This window comes from Theropithecus gelada, chromosome 9 (assembly GCF_003255815.1).
Source record: "Theropithecus gelada isolate Dixy chromosome 9, Tgel_1.0, whole genome shotgun sequence".
In the NCBI taxonomy this organism is placed as follows: domain Eukaryota; kingdom Metazoa; phylum Chordata; class Mammalia; order Primates; family Cercopithecidae; genus Theropithecus; species Theropithecus gelada.
Window position 1 is genome coordinate 100,324,049 of NC_037677.1, and position 12,485 is coordinate 100,336,533.

The 12,485-nt window shown below is 53.6% G+C and overlaps 1 protein-coding gene across 2 annotated transcripts in view; it reads right to left on the reverse strand.

Annotated features, from left to right (window-relative positions):
• Positions 1–12,485, reverse strand: part of SH3PXD2A (SH3 and PX domains 2A) — a 255,758-nt gene that overhangs the window by 97,948 nt on the left and 145,325 nt on the right. The gene's annotated exons all lie outside the window — the stretch shown is intronic.

Genomic DNA, 12,485 nt, shown 5'->3' on the forward strand with positions numbered 1-12,485 from the left:
CCCATCTTGTTTGAGAACCCTCTTCGTATTCCATGTCTCCTTCAATCCTCTCATCCACGCTAAGAGGAAGGTCCTATCATGCTAATCCATTTTATAGATGAGGAAACAGAGGTTCAGCCATTGCCCAAGGTTGCCCATCTGGGGAAGAGCTGTGCTTTATAAGCCCACTGGAAGGAATACAAACTGTGGCGTGGATGGGGTGGAGGAGAATCTGGGAAACTGTTGCCTTGGAAAGCAACTACAGAAAGATGGGAGAGCTTCCATTTGCCCCCTCCCCTGGCTCCCACCAGTCAGTCCAGGGAGCATGCTTGCCCCCCTTGCAGAAGGGAGAGTGGGCCAAGACTGAGTCCTAGCTGTGCCCCCAAAAAGCTCAGCTGTGCAGAGAATTCCAGAGAGCAGGAGAAGAGTATTAGATAGTAGCTGCGTCCTACCCAAAAGACTTTCCACTCCCAAGAAGGAAATTAGCTGTTCAGGCCTTTTCACTGAGGGCTACTGGGGAAGGGCAGGGAGTGGAGGGCACTGAGGAGCTGCCCTCTGCTGTCCCACAATTTTCCTGCTGGTCCTGGCAAGAGAAGCCCAGGACCGATGGCCCACTGACCATCCCCCTGGCTGCCAGTAGCCCAGGCAGGGGTGGCTGCCTCACAGGGATGGCTACCTTCTCCAGCTCTGAGCAGCTTCAGGCTACCCAGGCCGTTCCCATGAGACAGGGAGTTTGAGACCAGACTAGGCAACATAGTGAGACCCCCCATCTCTACCAAAAATAAATTAGCTAGGCATGGTAGCAAGCACTTGTACTCTCACCTACAAGGGAGGCTGAGGTGGGAGGATTGCTTGAAGCCTAGGAGGTCAAGGCTGCAGTGGGCTGTGGTGGCACCACTGCACTCCAGCCTGAGTGACAGAGTGAGACTCTGTCCCAAAAAAAAGAAGAAGAAAAAAAAAGAGTGGGAAAAAAACTAAACTCACATGTGTTGAGGGCCTCCTTTGTGCCAGGCCCTGGCTGCTGATTCTCAGCCTGCCATTCAATGGAATCATGTAGAAAGTGGTTAAAATTCAGATGCAGGGCCCCACCCCAACCTACTGCATGGTCTGCATCTCCAACAAACTCCCCTGAGGATTCTGAGGCTGCTCCAGTGTTGCATAATCTCCATCAGGCCTCCAGCCACCCCTAAGAAACATTTATGCTCAGTAAGAACAACGTGCTGAAGGAGCCTCTAGAAAAATAAAATCTCCTGGTCTGCCTGTCCTTCAGCCAGAGTTCAGAGTCCTCCCCGCCGAGGACTTCTGGGTCCCTCCCTGCACGGGGTGTGGACTCTCCTCTTGCAGGTGAGAAGAGCAAAGCTTAGAGAAGCCAGACAACTTCCTCAAGGATACAGTGAGTGGGTGAGGCCGGGACTGGGGACCAGAAAACCCAGGCCTTGCTCTGAGGCTCAAGACAAATGCCCAATCACCAGCCCCTCCTGGAGTAGTGGGTGCGGGAGTAGAAGACAGAGCCCAGCCCTGATCAGCACACGGGGTTAATGGGGTAGAGGCTGAGGTCCTGGCAGTGGAGGTCGCCAGGCTGTGACTGAATGGTGGGAATGAAGAGGAATCCTGAATCCTTCAGGGTGTCTGGCCTCCTGCCCGAGCAGGCGCTGCCCTAATAGGAAACCTTTTGGAGTTTCTGGTTGGGCATCCTTTAGCAAAGCCATTTCATATTTTTAGCTGCTGAATAGGGTGATAAGCAGTTTAGGTATCCAATGGCTGGGACTCCCCCATCCCTCACATACGAAGACAAGAAGCAAAGGCAGGGATCCCCCTCCACGCCATGACCACCTCCCACTGCCCTACAACCAGTCCCAGCCTGGCAGGACAGAAGGGCCCTCTGCTGGGGCTCAGTTCCCTAACAACTCAAGAACCCCACCACCTCCCATCAGTCCCCTTCTCCAATCCACACCCCCTCCTTGCTCCAATTCTTGCCCTGAGCTGGTGCTGACAGCCCCAACCCTGCCGGCGACTCCACTCCTGGTAGGTCACAGTCTAGCCTGCTTCCGACTTGCTGCTGAATCACTATGGGCCAGGGAGCCACAGGAAGAAGGGGAGGGGAGGAAGGGCGGGTCTAGCATCTCCCTCTAGCGTTGCCAGAGGCTAATGTGATTGAAAAGGCCTCCCAAGCTGTGTCCTGAAACAGCGCCCATCAGACCACTCAGCCATTCATTCTCTGCAGCTGGTCCAGGGGTGACTCAGACCACAGGTACAAGTGACCCACAGTTCTAGGAAAATAGGGACATGGGACTTTCAGGGCTCAAACTGGACAAACTGGGATGGGTGATCTCCTGTGGTCCACAGGTCTGGCCTGGCTGGGAAAGAGGGGTGGAGTTCCTTCACCCCGCACGCCATCCCTTCCCATCTAAACAAGGACTCCTGCAGCTTCCACTCCCGCCCCATCTCCAGGTGATACGGTTCATCTCTTAGCCCCTCTCCGTAGGATGATGCAATCTGTGTCTGGATGAGGGAGGTTCTGGAGACAGAGGCTTCCAAATCCCTGCTGCTTCCTGCGGGGGCAGGGGGGTGCCCTTGATCTACTTACTTGGCCTCTTGAGCCTCTACTTCTCTATCTGTAGAATGAGGACAATAATAGCTCAAACCCTCGGGGTTTGGGGAAGATGAAATGTACAGTATGTAGAAAGGGCTTCACACAGTGGCCGGCACAGAAACTGCTATAAATTGTCTTTGTCATTATTCTTTCATACTTGGGCCCATCTGACCCCACCTCAGTTGCTACGCAGGTGGCAAAGGCCTATTGAAACGTGGGTCCTACAGAGCCCCCTGAAACAAAAGGAGATTCTCCTTAAGGACCTCATCACGATGCTGGCAGACAGTGACAGGAGGGGGTGATTCCAGCCCCAATTTCAGAGTTTTGGGCTTTCCCAAATGCCGGGACAACCACTGGTCTCTGTCTAGTGCTGAGCACCAGAAGCGGGTTCATCCCCACCCCACAGGAATGGACACACGCCTCTGGACCCATCTATTAGGTCACATTTAACCTCCCAAGGAGTGGCCAACTCTCAGAGCCCCAAAACCAAGAGATGTAAAGGGCTTGCATTTTCATGCCAACGTGGACCCTAAAGGGTTTTTCTTTTTTCCTTTCATTTATCTTGGCCAGACACGCCGTGCTCCCTCCCTGGATGCTCTAGTGAAGTGGCTGGTGTTGGAGACTGCACAGGGAGAGGCTGGAGGGCGCAGGAAAGGCACTGAGCAATTCACATGTGTTGTCGCCCTGTTTTGACACATGGCTCCCCACACTCTGCCTTCCTCTTGAAAACTCCCAGGATTTAGTTTCTGGTGTTCTGAAGTTGGCAGAGGAGGAGCTCACCCATTTCGTGGATGAGGAGACTGAGGTCTGAGGCTTCAGTGGCTGGCCCAGGCTCCTGAAGCTAAACGGACAGTCCTGACCCACAGAGCTCCCAAGGGGCCATGCTGAGGCCCACTAGGGATTGGGCCACAAGAAGAGGTCACACCAGTGGTGGGCAGCAGGCCCTTGCTGGGGAATGGAGATTGCCATCCTGTCGTTCAGGGTTCCCAGAGTGAGAGATGAAGCCAGGAAGAGCCACTGAGGCATGGGAGAGAGAGGAAAGGGAGCTGGGCCTGGCTGGGCTGGCTCTGTGGAAGGGTGCTGAGTGCCTGCCAGGTGGAGTTCTGATGAATGCTGCAGGGTTGTACCCTTCACTGCCCGCCACACTCCTCACCACTCTTCCTCCCATTGGCAAGTGCCTTGGCAGAGAAGGACACACGCACAAACTTCCAGCCTGATGTTCTCACCCTTCTGTCTGCTGGCTGACATTGGCTGCTGGGCCCAGGATGCCTGTCTGCGGGACCTACAGCCACTGGGAACTGCTCAAGAGGCCGGCTGGGCTGCCAGACAGCTGACTTGGGGGTGACCTTCAGAGTCCAGCAGTCACTGGGGACATGGGCACTATCTAGAATATGAGGGCTGGAGAAGATGCAACCTTGGCCAGAGGAGTGGGGCCCTTAAGGTACATAATGATTTTGACTGCTGTTATCAACCTAAAATCACTTTTTAAGCTCTCACTGTAGGCAATCTCATTAAGGCCTGTGCAGGCAGGCAGAGGAGATATATGTGACATAAGTCCAGTGAGAAAGCCAACATTCTCAGACAATCCAGGCTGAGAATTACAGGAGGGGTTACACTCAGCGCAGAGAAAAGTGAGGTCCTGGGGGCTATAGAACATCCCAGGTAGCTTCCTGGAGGAGGAGACCTTAAAGGACAAGGGGGTTTAGATCCAAGAGGGATGGAGGGGGAAAGCTCTAGAAGCAGGAACAAGCAGCTCCAGACAGTTGTGGACTGGGCAGTAGGGGTAGTGGGTGGACACGCCGGGAAAGTCCAGGCTGGGCAGGGCTTTGATGTCTGGCTGTGAAATCTAGAAGTTTGCAGAATCGGGGAGTGATTCGGTCAGATCTTGGCTGGAGGAAAATTTTTGTTAAGAGGAGAGGTTGACAGCTGGGGGTTGGGGTCAGGAGAGTGGCTGTCAAAGTCCAGTCCTGAATGTCCACAGACCCAGGTTCTGGCCCCAGCTCTGCCTCCTCAGGGGCTGGTGGCCCTGGACAAGCCACTTCAAACCCGTGCTTTTCAAATGACAAGCAGTGACCCATTAGTGAGTTCCAGAATCAATTTAGTGGTCCCAATGAGCATTTTAAAAAGAACAGACTAGAAATGATCAGCGAGTTTCTAGTCTGGCAAGGCTGTTTTGTGGCACCTGCATCAGATGTCTGTCTGTGTATTGAGTTGCAGTGTGAAATTTCCTACTGTGGCAGGAAGGTTTTAAAAACACTGACAGATTCTCTGGGCCTCGAATTCCCCAGTCCCAGTGGGAGGCTACTCCCAGTGTCCTCAGAGGGCTATGTGAGAATTCGAATTATCTGTGAAACCACCACAGTGAGATAGAGCATGTTCTTCCAGAAATCAAGTGAGGAAGGTCTGAGCGAAGGGGCTGGGAGAAGGGGCTTTGGGTCACTGAGGTCTGGAGAGTTGGGTTTTCTTTTCCACCCCCCTTAGCCCCTAGCTGAGTTTTTGTTCTGGCTTTTGAGAGCCTTTGCACGGAATGGTCTCCAGAGGCAGCGACCTCCAGGCAAGACAGACAGAGGGGCCTGCAGGCCATTCTCTGCCCCCATTTGCTCCCTGATCTAAATGGTGGCACTGAGGGCCCTTGTGTTTAACAAGAATCCGTCCTTTCTCCGCAGGGCCTGTGTTTTCCAGGGTTGTGAGAATGGACCCCATTGTGACCGTGTGGCTTGTCCAGAGGGGCCGGAATTCCTGCCCTGGGTGAAAAAGCTGAATTCCTGCGGAGAGAAGGGGTCTTGGGGCTCCCCAGGCCGCGTCCCAGAGAAGTCAGATGCTATGGCCATCACAGACCCCAGAACCCCCCAGGCATTTTGCTTGTCTCCTGAACATCCCAGAGGGTCTCTGCTGCTGCTCTGTCCACACAAAAGAACAAAGCACTGTCTGTCTGTCTCCTCTGACTTGTTCCACTATTCTGGGCAAAGGCCCTAAGTGTGTCTTCAGCCACAGGACAAGCTTTATCATGTCCAGGCCTCAGAGCAGGGAGTTAAAAGGGCGGGTAGGTTAGAACCCTGGTTCAGCGACCTAGAGCTTTGTGATATAAACAAGTGACTTCACCTCTCTGTACCTTCGGTTGTAAAAGTGGGTTAAAATAGTTGCTATCTTACAGAGCTGTCATGGGGATTACATGGGATAATGTGCAAAGCTCTTAAATGGCATCTGGCCCATGGAAAGGACCCGTAGCGCAACAGCCTGGGTTCACAGGGTCTAGACTAGGAGTGTGGATGGTGGCTGGAATACAGGAGGTGCTGACTGCCCACCTTCTCAGTATGGCCTGTGTGAGACCCTGGCTCTGTCACTCAGGGCACTGATGCAGGACCATGACGACAGACAGGCCTGGGTTCCCATCATGTGCATTCCAAGGAGTCCCACCTAGATGGTGACACTGAGGAGCAGTCCATGGGAGTGGGAGGAGGCAGGGCTAGGGGAAGTGGGGAGGACGGCAGAAACACACAGCTGATTTCCTAGAGGGCGAAATGGGGCAGGGGAGTTGCCAGTTCAGCCCACTGCCATGGAGTGCTGGGAGCTCCTCCACAGGCCACCTGAGATCCTGCTCTCTGTGTACATGTCAGACTGCTCTTGGCTATAGGGGTTCCCTGGACTTCCAGGGGCCACATGCCAGACCTAGGGAACCATGGAAGGGGGAGTGACAAAATGGGGTGATGGGGTTCAACAATGAAGTCCATGAGGAGAAGGTCAAAGAGGATATCCTATATTTAAAGACCTTACTTGCCTCTCTCCAAGTCCATCCATCATCCACCATCCACCATCCATCCATCCATCCATCCATCCATCCATCCATCCATCCATCCATCCATCATCCATTTACCATCTATCCATCCACCATCCAGCCATCCATCATCCATCCATCATCCATCCACCATCCATCCATCCATCCATCCATCCATCCATCATCCATTTATCATCTATCCGTCCACCATCCATCCATCCATCCATCCATCCATCCATCATCCATTTACCATCTATCCAGCTATCCATCCACCATCCATCATCCATCCATCATCCATCCACCATCCATCTATCCATCCATCCATCCATCCATCATCCATTTATCATCTATCCGTCTACCATCCAGCCATCCATCATCCATCCATCATCCATCCACCATCCATCCATCATCTATCCATCCATCTATCCATCATCCATCTATCCACCATCCATCCATCCATCCATCCATCAATCATCCATCCATCCATCATCCACCCACCATCCATCCATCATCCAGCCATCCATCATCCATCCATCATTCATCCATCCATCATCTATCTACCATCTATCCATCCACTATCCATTTACCATCTATCCATCTATCATCCATCCATCCATCCACCATCCAGCCATCTGTCATCCAGCCATCCATCATCTATCCACCATCCATCCACCCACCATCCATTCATCCATCTATCCATCCACCATCATCCATCCATCCATCCACCATCCAGTCATCTATCATCTATCCACCATCCATCCACCATCCATCCATCCACCATCATCCATCCATCCATCTATCCATCCATCATCCATCCACCTATCATCCAGCCATCCATCCACCATTCATCCATCATCCATCTACCATCCACCCATCATCCATTCACCATCCATCCACCATCCATCCATCCATCCATCATTCATCCACCATCCATCCATATCTTGACTGAAGGGCTGTTGTGGACCCAGTCTTGTGTATGAAGCAAGAGAGTGGCAGAAGACACATTGTCCTGCCCTCAAAGAGTTCACCATCTAGCTGGAAAGAGATGGCAAACACCCACAAAAAGACAACATACACGTTCCCTTGTGATCAGGTGCCCCAAAGCTTGGTCAAAGGAAATATTGTATAGAAATTTCCAGGACAGAGAGATCAGAGTGGTCTGGGGTGGCCAGGGAGAGCTATGTGGAAGATGGGGCACTAGAGCTAGCCCTTGAAAGATGAAGAATATTTAGAAAGAGCAGAAGCTGGAAGGAGATTTGGGGTGGAAGGGATGGTGTGAGCAACGGTGCAGGGGCAGTGTGTGTGTGTGTGTACATGCTGTGTGTGTGTGTGTGTGCATGCTGGGTGCGGAGGGTGAGAGGCTGTATGTCTTTGGGGAGCAGGACAGGCAGCTGGGGCTGGACTGAGCCCCAAAGGGAGCTGGCTCAGATTTTAGAAGGAAGTTGCTGAGAACAACCCAGCGACAGTATTCCTAAAGACAGATTTTCCCTGAAGGTGGCGGCACCAGCTCTGTGCCTGAGGATCACATTTCTAGCTCCCTCTTGTTTTCCCTGTTCAGGCGGTGGGGTGAGGACTTGTTTTGGGGGAGCCAGAGGACTGCTTTGCCCCTCAAGCTACACCGGCCCCGTCTGCAGATGTGTGCCTGGTCTCTGTGTCGCGTGTGTGTGTGAGACACACAGGCAGATACCAGGGCCCCAATGCAGAGCACAGACCTCTTGGGTCACTCCTTGGCTGATGGCCCCTCACTCCCCAGTCCTCACCTAGTTTCAACCTGAGACTGGGAGCTTGGGCCGAGGAGCTCCCTATTTCCCATGGAGGCCAAAGGCCCACCCAAGGCCAGGCTGTGCTTGTTCCTGCCTTGGCCTCTGTGGGAAAGAGGACTCAGAGGGCCCCACACTCCTCCCACACACCTAGCCCACCTGCATGGCCCTGGGAGGCCCGGGTGATCGCCTATTACAGTGAAGGAACCTAAACCTCCCAGACTTTCTTGGACACCATGTGACAAACCCACAAGCACCAAGCACCCAGATGTGCCCAGCCCAACAGAGGCAGCTGCGTTAGCCCCATTTTACAGATGCACCTCAGTCAGCTTAAGTCACTTGCCTGGTGTCACACAGCTTGCAATGGGAGGCAAGGTTGCAGACTTGGGTTGTCTGTGCTGTGACCAGCTCAGGCCCCCTCCTGCCCTGTCCAGTGTTTCACAACTTTCAAGGCCTAAGGAGGGGGCACCTCCTCCAGAAAGCCCACTCTGATTTTGACCCCCAATGGCACGGAATGTTCCAATTCTGTCCCCAACACCTAGTGGTGCCCTCAAAGGAGCTGTCCAGTAGAATTCTCCAGGGTAATGGAAATAGTCTCTATCTGCCCTGTCCAGTATGGTGGCCACTGGCCACAGTGGCGCTGAGCACTCAAACCCTGAATTGTGGCCAGTATGACTCAAACACTGAATTTTCCATTTTGTTGAAATAAAACTTAGATTTAAAGAGCCAACATGGCTACTGGCTACTTTATTGGACAGTACAGTCCAGACTCTGACATGGTATGGCCAGAAGGTTTGCTTGGCTCCCACGGTGCGTGCGTGCGTGCGTGCGTGTGTGTGTGTGTGTGTGTAGCTGCCTAGGTTCAAATCCCAGCTCTGCCAGACAGATTATTATTATTTTTTTTTTTTTGGGACGGAGTCTCGCTCTGTCGCCCAGGCTGGAGTGCAGTGGCCGGATCTCAGCTCACTGCAAGCTCCGCCTCCCGGGTTCCCGCCATTCTCCTGCCTCAGCCTCCCGAGTAGCTGGGACTACAGGCGCCCGCCACCTCGCCCGGCTAGTTTTTTGTATTTTTTTTGTTTTTAGTAGAGACGGGGTTTCACCGTGTTAGCCAGGATGGTCTCGATCTCCTGACCTCGTGATCCGCCCGTCTCGGCCTCCCACAGTGCTGGGATTACAGGCTTGAGCCACCGCGCCCGGCCTGCCAGACAGATTATTTAGGGTCTCTGTCTTCGTTTATAAAGCACAGAGACTGAAAGGATCCACCTAATTGGATTGCTGGGGGATAAACAAGTTAATACACATAAAGCCCCCCGTGCACAGTCGGCTCACAGGGAGCACATGCACAGATCCTCCACCTGCTCCAGCTCCACCTGCCAGTCACAGGGCCCTGCGGCCAGCGCTGGTTCACCCTGGAGAGGGGAGAGGGAAGGAGAGGGAGGGATTCTGGAAGAGCTGTCACTTGCAGGGGAAATGACAGAAACAGCTAGGACAGAATAGGCTTGGCCAAAGGAGGGCACTGAGAGAAGGAGCCAGGAAGGTGGGGGTGGAGGCCACTGGAGGAAGAACAGCATAGGAAGAAGCAGGGACATAGGCCTGGCTGGCCTCAGTGGGGTGGGCCAAGCCTTGGGGTGTCTGTACAGAGATGAAGAAACCCAGGCTCTGCAGGGTAAAGCCACTTTGCTGAGACCACACTGGTGGCTGGTGGCTGGTGGCTGGCAGCACTGGGGGCGACACAGCTGGGGACTTCCAGCCCCATCTGAATGACTGTTATCACTTTCACATTCCCCCAGAATCCCTTGCTGCTGCCAGGGTCTCTCCAGAGGCGACAGGAGTGACAGCTAAGCCTGGTTCCCCCTCGCTGCTGGACCAAGAGGCTGATTTAATGAGGCTGTTCCACAGAGGGCAGTGGCTGCCCTGCTCCTCACAGCAGGCACTCAAAATGCAGGACAAAGGGGCTCCTGGCCAAGGGCCTGCGTGCCCAGGGATGGGGTGGCTCCCGGGCCAGCCTGGATGCAGGGTGGCCTGGGGGCTTCCCCAGGGTCTGCCAGAGCATACATGTAAAGGACGGGGTCTAGGGAGGAGTCCTGCAAGATGCCAAACCGGGTCCAGCCCAGCCTGTGGGGCTCGAGCCATGGGTTCCAGGCCTGGCCGTCTGAGCAGGCTGCATGACCTGGGTATGGCAGCCCTCTCTGTGCCTTAGTTTCCCTAATTGGGCTTCTGCAAAGAGGCCTCCAGCTCCAGGCTCAGACAGGCCTGTGTCCTGCTTGCAGCAGGGGGGCCATCCAGGAACCCTAGGTAATACCTAGGTAATACCTCCATGCCCCCAGCCTCCTCCAGCTGCCTTCCTGTCAACCCTGAATGCTCCTGGGCCAGCTCAGCTGCAACTACAGTAAAGGCCCTGCCTGCTGCCCACCAGCCTGCCCATTACAGGTCCCAGCAGGCCAGCCCTGGGCCGCCACCTCCATCCTCCACCAAGCAACCTCCCCTGAGCTTCTGCACCAAGAAGCCCCCCAAGGTCCCGGAGCAGGCTTATGCCCATGAGCCCCAAAGTACAGTGGCAAACAGGGAGAGGGAAGGGCGGGCGTGGGCCAGGCCTTGGTGGGAGTCACCACTGAGCAGCTCTCCCCACTCTGAGTGGGCTCTTCTTTCCCAAAGGTGGGAGTGGGAGTGCTGCTATTATTATTAATACTATTATTGAGAAGACCACTACATTTGTCAAGCATTTACATTATGCCAGGTGCCAAACTAAACCCTTGACACACGTCAGCTCATTGTATCCTCACTACAAGCCTATGTGGTAGAGTCCCTTATTATCCCCATTTTACAGACAAGAAATGGAGGATCAGAGACAGCATGTGACTTGCCCAAAGTAACACAGTTTGTGAGGGATAGAGATGGGATTGGAGGCCAACCTGGCTCAGTCTAGTGCTTAAATCCTAACCACCACACTGTTCATTTACCACCTTGCGGCTAAGAAGGACACATAAAATCCAGACAGAAAAGCTAAATGAGGAGTAGGTGGTGAAGAGAAAGGTAAAACGAAGGCAAAGACTCAGGGTCAGAAATACGCAAATGACCAGCCTGGCCAACATGGTGAAACCCTGTCTACTAAAAATACAAAAATTAGCTGGGTGTGGTGGTGTGCACCTGTAATCCCAGCTGCTCAGGAGGCTGAGGCAGGAGAATTGCTTGAACCTGGCAGTTGGAGGTTGCAGGGAGCCAAGATCGTGCCACTGCATTCCAGCCTGGGTGACAGAGCAAGACTGTTTCAAAAAAAAAAAAAAGAAAAAGAAAAAAAAAAGAAAAGAAAAAGAAAGAAAGAAAGACCCAAATGACACCACTGAGTTCTAGACTATTCCTTAGGGAGGTCACAACTTCAGGTCTGGCAGGATAATGTCCAACAGGAAGAAGCCTGGCTAGTGACCCGCACAGTAGGTCACAGTGTCACAGTGTCCATGACCACATGCTCAGGAGATGCACCCTGGTTTCCGATGGTAACAGAGCATCCAGCCCGTCTAGAGCACCCGCAGCTATCAAGCTTCCTGGGCTGCCTCCTGGTGGTTCTGCCACTGGTGTGGCTGCCCAGTGGGTCAGTGCCTGGACTGCAGCCTGAGGATGGCCTGGCTTCACCAGGGCCGGTTTTACAGCCTCCTCTCGGCAGAGGTTTTTTAACTTCTGGGGACAGTGATGCCGGACCAATGCTGTCCCCAGCTGCCAGCCTAATGCACTTTCTGGCACCCCCCACAAACCTTGTTCTAGCACAGCACTCGGTTATTTCCTGTGTGGCTCCCATCATTCCCATTATGTCTTTGTCATTGCTTTGTTTGTCTTTCTTGCTCTCAACAGTAGGCTGCCTGAGAGCATGAACTGTGTGTGTCTTGCCAGGCCCAGCACAGGTCTGGTTATAATCTTGTTTCCTGAATGAATGCACGAATTCACTGACAACCAGTAACCAAGCTCAGGGCTGCCGGATGGTCTCGAGAGGCTGGTCAGACGCTGCGTCCTCCACCTGTTCTCAACCCCTCCCTGACAGGATAGGCAGACCCTGCATCTCCGCTCTCCCCTCCTTTCCCCCGGAGTAGAGCTCAGTGGAAGTGCCACTTCTTCCGGGAGGTCATCCCTGATTGTCACAGATGGGTCAGCAAGTGCAGACAGTGGGTTTCCTGCCTGTTTATGAGGATGGACTTGGCAGCAGCCCGTGGCCTCCTGTACTCCGTCCTCTCTGACATCATCTCGGGTTGTCATGGAAACCACCCTGGCATCACAGTGGAGCCCGCATGCTCTTGCTAATGTCCTGCACTATTGCCTCACGTGTGTCTCTCTCCTTTGGCAGTTGGACTACACTGTCTATGGCATCCTTCACCCCTCTCCCTGGCAG